Consider the following 6338-nt stretch of genomic DNA (forward strand, 5'->3'; position numbering starts at 1 on the left):
ACAAATGTTACCTAGAAACCATTCAAATAAGATGTCAAACTGACAATATTAGTATAAGTACAGTTTTCCAAACTAAAAATACTCCAATCCAAAAAGAAGGAACCTAGTCCCTATACATCATCCTAATCTGATCATCCTACCAAAAAGCTATACACCCTGAGTGATCTCCACGCGCCCCGTGAGATCCTCCTAACGTAACTGCAGTCAAGCGTTCCCATCTCCATTCTCGTCCGTAGGGTACGAACCGGTAGGACTGTCCTGACTCTCATCTGAGGGCAAAGCCCAGATTTCCACAATAATTGTAAAGGGTCACCAACCAAAAAAATAACAGTTAACACATAGCAATTAAATTTTTAAATGCTCAAAATAACTTTTCAACTAAGCATGCACCTTAACAGGATTTTCAATATGCGAAAAGTTCATACAATACTTTGCCAATTAAAAATGAAAGTAAAATGAAGTTCTCAATCCCCTAATTATAACATAACAAATCAAGACATGGATAGATTCATGAACAATCAATCATACAACTAAAACTGAGGATTTTCACTGAGCCAATCGATTAGGCAATCGATTGGGGTGAAGGATTTTGATGAAAACAGAATCCTGGGCTTAATTCAATCGATTGGGCAATCGATTGACAGGATGACTGAGCCCCTGACTTAATGCCAATCGATTTCCAAATCGATTTCCTGAAGGTTTTTAGTGAAATTTTGAACTCTGGCTTGATTCAATCGATTGGGAAATCGATTGAGTGAGTACTGAGACCCAAGTTTTAAGCCAATCGATGTCCACATCGATTTGGTCGAATATGGATGAGTCCCTGACTTAGGCCCAATCGATTGGGCAATCGATTTCGAAAGGGATTTTCAAAAAAACTGATTACAAAATCGATTGGCTAATCGATTTTGTCCATTTGGCCAAGTCCCTGTTTACTATCCAATCGATTGGGAAATCGATTTCCCTGATCGTTTTTCCAAAAATTCATGAATTAACTCAAGTCATTCCTAATCAAGTTCACAACCTAACACTTAGCAATTCCTACGCGATTACCACGGCAATTGGGATCTCGATAACCATCATACTTACACACAACAATCAACACATAACACTTAGCATTTTCAACGCAATTACCACAACGACTCAAATTCAAATCACTTAATCATAAAACTCAAATCAACCACGACTCGCGTGCCAAGCACCCTAATGCAATGCGTATATGCCAAAATGCATGGACTCGGAATTCCAAACCAAAACCCTCCTCGAAGGGCCGTAAATCATAATCGTACCGCCTATCGCAGGCCAAAGTACCAATTACCGAGGTGCCACCTATCACGGGTCAGCACGATTTACTAAAATGCGTAAATCATAAACGTACCACCTATCACGGGTCAGTACAGTTTACCGAGGTGTCACCTATCACGGGTCAACACGATTTACTAAAAGAAAAAGCGGAAATCGTAAATGTACCACCTATCACGGGTCAGTACAGTTACCATGGTGTCACCTATCACGGGTCAACACGATTTACTAAAAGAAAAAGCGGGAATCGTAAATGTACCACCTATCACGGGTCAGTACAGTTACCATGGTGTCACCTATCACGGGTCAACACGATTTACTAAAAGAAAAAGCGGGAATCGTAAACGTACCGCCTATCACAGACCAGTACTGTTTACCGAGGTGCCACCTATCACGGGTCAGCACAATCCACCAAAAATGTAAATCGTAAATGTACCACCTATCACGGGTCAGTACAGTTACCATGGTGTCACCTATCACGGGTCAACACGATTTACTAAAAGAAAAAGCGGGAATCGTAAACGTACCGCCTATCACAGACCAGTACTGTTTACCGAGGTGCCACCTATCACGGGTCAGCACAATTCACCAAAAACGTAAATCGTAAATGTACCACCTATCACGGGTCAGTACAGTTTACCGAGGTGTCACCTATCACGGGTCAACACGATTTACTAAAATATAAATCGCAAACGTACAACCTATCACGGGTCCGTACAGTTTACCAAGGTGTCACCTATCACGGGTCGACACAATTTACCAAATGAAATGCATGAGCATACACAGACTCCATTCACAACAATCGTTAAGCAAATGCAGATATTAAAAGATTCCCCATTTTTAATACCCATTTAACTTAAACGACCTTCAAACAACATTAATTAAATAAGTCATTAAGAGATTCCCCGTTCTTAATACCGATTTAACTTAATGATTTTCAAAATAAAACGTTAAGCAAACAGTCATATTAAGAGATTCCCCATTCTTAATATACTTTTGACTTAAACGGTTTTCTCGCAAAACATTCAGTAAACGAGTCATTAAGAGATTCCCCATTCTTAATACTCATTTACCGAAACGATTTTCAAAAAACGATAGTTAAGTAACTGAGACATTAAGAGATTCCCCATTCTTAATACTCATTTACTGAAACGATTTTCAAAAACGATAGTTAAGTAACCGAGACATTAAGAGATTCCCCATTCTCAACGCCCAGTTAACTTAAACATTTTCCTCAAACGCACATTAAGTAAACCGAGGTATTAAAAGATTCCCCATTTTTAATACTCGTTTAACTCTAATGTTTTCAAATTCCACGGAAACAAACTCAAACATACTCTCACATTCAAACCATAATTCACAACAAACACACCAATTAACAAACATCAAGTATGGACACGCCAAATACAACGAACACAATTCAACACAACATGACACCCAAATGCATCAGACTTCATTTACTCATAGTCATACACAATGACTTCAAATTCATTTACCACGAAACATTCATCAATATAAACAAAACCTAACCCTAAGGTTTTACCCGTAACGCATTAGATTCGTTTTTCCCCAAATCGATACATTAAATCCTAACAAATTCCTTCCCACACAACCACAGATAAGTCCCTAAAGCAAACTAGAAGTTTGGAAGGAGCCCTTATCTTAACGTTAGCTTCAACGTGGTTTTCCGGTACCGCGAGTAAAGCCGGTAAAATATTCGCTCGCAAAGCCGGTAAAGTCGAATTTTCCTTCCTTTCTTTTTCTTTCCTTTGTTTTTCCTTTCTTCCTTTTTCCTTCTTTCCTTTATATACTATTTTCTTTTCCTTTTCCATCCTTCTAGTTTTCCTTTCTTTTTCCCCCCAAACAAACACACATGTATATATATATATAATAAATATAACTTAACAAATATCTCAAATCTAGATATTTGTTAAATTACCATTTCACCCGTAACGCATTAAATTCTCCGCAAAGGATTCACCGCAGCTAATTTCAATTTATTTATCGACGAGAAATTTTAATTGGCATCAAAATATCTTTTTGATTATAAAACTCCAAAATATTATTAACTTTGGCTTAAAAGTCTCCGAGCCAAAATCCAAAATACACCAAAAATACATAAAGGGTACTTAAAAATTATGGGTCTTACAACTATCACACTCTAAGAAAATCACTCAGAAAATATTTCTCATTCTAACAAGTGTTTCTCTCTTTGAGAATGAGTGTTTCTTCTCTTTGCTGATTTTATGATGATTTTCTTCTTCAGCCTTGAGTATCTATTTATAGATAAAATTAAGGCTTCAATGTAGTCCTGATATAGTTCTAATTGTATCTTCTTCAACCTTGATTTTCTTCTTCAGCCTTGAATATCTACTTATGAACAAGATGTTTCTTTTATAATATTCTTTTAGCCAAATTTTTATTTCTGAATCCAATCTGAGCAGTTCTTCAAGGTTGATTATGCTCGTATTTTGTTCAAATTGAATTTGTAAATTCTTCAGATTGATAATATTCGTATTTTGTTAAGACTGAGTTTGTGAATTCTTTAGATTGATATGATTCGTATTTTGTTAAGATTGATTTGGAAAATTCTTCACATGAAATTTTCTTCCTATTGCTTGCTTTGATATGGGTGGGAACATAGTGTTGGACCGGTTCTTGAACTTTCACAAGTAGGAATATGACTAAGTCCAATTCAATAGTTTGTTCTTTGTCAAAATCTAAATAGTACATTTGAAAATAATAAATGTATCTTCTTGTAATCAATTATTGATTATATCTTCTTGTAAATAATTCATATGTTTTTTGTAGATAAGTCTTGATCAATTCTTGTTGTAAAAATTCATATCTTCTTGTGATAAATCTTGATTAAATATTCTTGTTAGTAATTCATATCTTCTTGTAGATAAATCTTGATAAAATCTTGTAAAAAATTCATATCTTCTTCAAATCTTAACCATATCTTCTTTTCAAATTTATCAAAGATTTTATTAAATTATAAATCTGAATAAAATATTATTTTAGATTGTATTGAAAAACGCAAATCTAATTTCATACTTTGTGAAGTTAAATATGTTGTTCTCATAAAATAATTTTGTTAACATCAAAACTCTAAGTATAAAACCAACTTGGTTGCAGCAATTTTTGCTTATAACATTTCATCTTTCATTCTCTCACATCTTTGATTGATTGACCAGTTTCTATTTAAATACTAAGAAAAGTATCAATTAAGAATGTCACCATTGAAGATCTTGAATCAACATTTAAAGCAAATTAGTCTGTAAGACATATCCATATATATCTTCATAATTGATTCTGCGTATCTTCTTTTATTAGAGTAGATCTTATAGGGTTATACTTATCAGATGATATCTTATGCTTCTTTAGTTAGAGGACAAGTGTACTATGATGAGCAAAGGATGTTGGAACGTAGACTTCTTATTAGAGTGTTGACTTTATCAGAGTTTTGACTTATTAGTTGACTTTATTAGAGTGTTAACTTGAAACTTGACCAGAAATATCGAATGCGCATCAGAGCAAGGTTGTATTAATAAATTTAGTAGAGTCACGTTGAGAACATATTTATATGAGTCAAACACGACTTTGTCTTCTAACTTAATCTACATAGCAAATACAGTTAGGGGATAATTATTCTTTATTTGTTCTTTTTTTATCATCAAAATGTCAACTAGAGGATTGTAGCTAAAACAATTTATGCACGAACAACATGATCGTGAACTCTGGGACGTGGTCGAAGATGCTTATGTTGAAATACATATAAAAAAGCTCAATGTTGATCAAAAGAAACAATATAAGATGCATCATAAAGCCATGAACTTTATGATAAATGCAATCACTTTCAAGGAGTTTGACAAGCGCAGTTACGAATAAACAACAAATAATATATTTGATGCTTTATGCGTCAACTATAAAAAAAACAAACAAGTGAGGAAACCAAGGCAACCCTACTCATTAGAAAGTATCAACTTTTCCAGATGGAAGAAGATGAGAGTATCGACAAAATGTTCTCCAAATTCCAAACTTTGGTCTCTTGGCTAAAGGTTCTTTGAAAGAGTTAAACTACAACTAATCATGTCAAGAAAATCGTTATAAGTCTACCCAACAAGTGGAGAACAAAAGTAATAGCTATTCAAAAAGCTAAAGATCTTAACAAACTACCTCTAGAAGAGTTATTGAGTTCACTCAGATCCCATGAGATTGAACTTGTCGAAGATGAACCAAAGAAGAAGTCAAAGCCTCTTGCTCTCAATTTCAAAAGTAAGAAAACAAATTCAAAGGCTTTGCAAGCTAATGAAGAACTATCATTCATCTAAAAGAAAATTCAGTGCATATGGAACAATAGGAAGAAATAATTTCCCACAAGATTTCAAACGATCCAATGATAGCAAAACAAGAAAATAAAAATCAGAGAAGAAACAAATCATCTGCTATGAGTGCAAAAATTCATGACACTTCAAATCAGAATGTCCTAAGCTTGAAAAGGGAATCTCTCATAGGAAAGAAGAATGGTTTGATAGCTACTTGAGATGAATCTAATCAATCCTCTAATAAAGATGAAGAACAAGAAAACATTACTCTAATGGCACACATTCACACTAAGTCTAGCAGTTAATCTATTGATGAGGAAATTAAGGTATTTTTGACTTTTCTTCTAATGAAATTATAGTCTTCCTAAATGAGTTTTTAAACAAAAATCAAGATGTTTCTTAAAAAAACTCAAATATCTCAAACAGAAAAATCACTCTCCGAGGATAATATTCCAAAACACTCATAGGAAATGGTTTGTTATTTTATTAAGTATGAAATGGATTTTCAAGAATGTCTTACTAACTGCATATATAAAAGCAAACAAGCATACATGATCTACCGTGTTAGATAAAACAATAGAAGATGTATTGTTTTTAATGAATAAGAGGAAACTCCTAAACTTAATGTATCTAAATAGGTTGGTTTCTATTTCTTCAAGAAAGGTCATGACAGAAGATCTTGTCCGATGTGGAAAACATGGAAAGTAA

The sequence above is a fragment of the Cicer arietinum genome, chromosome 2 (assembly GCF_000331145.2).
Source record: "Cicer arietinum cultivar CDC Frontier isolate Library 1 chromosome 2, Cicar.CDCFrontier_v2.0, whole genome shotgun sequence".
Classification (NCBI taxonomy): domain Eukaryota; kingdom Viridiplantae; phylum Streptophyta; class Magnoliopsida; order Fabales; family Fabaceae; genus Cicer; species Cicer arietinum.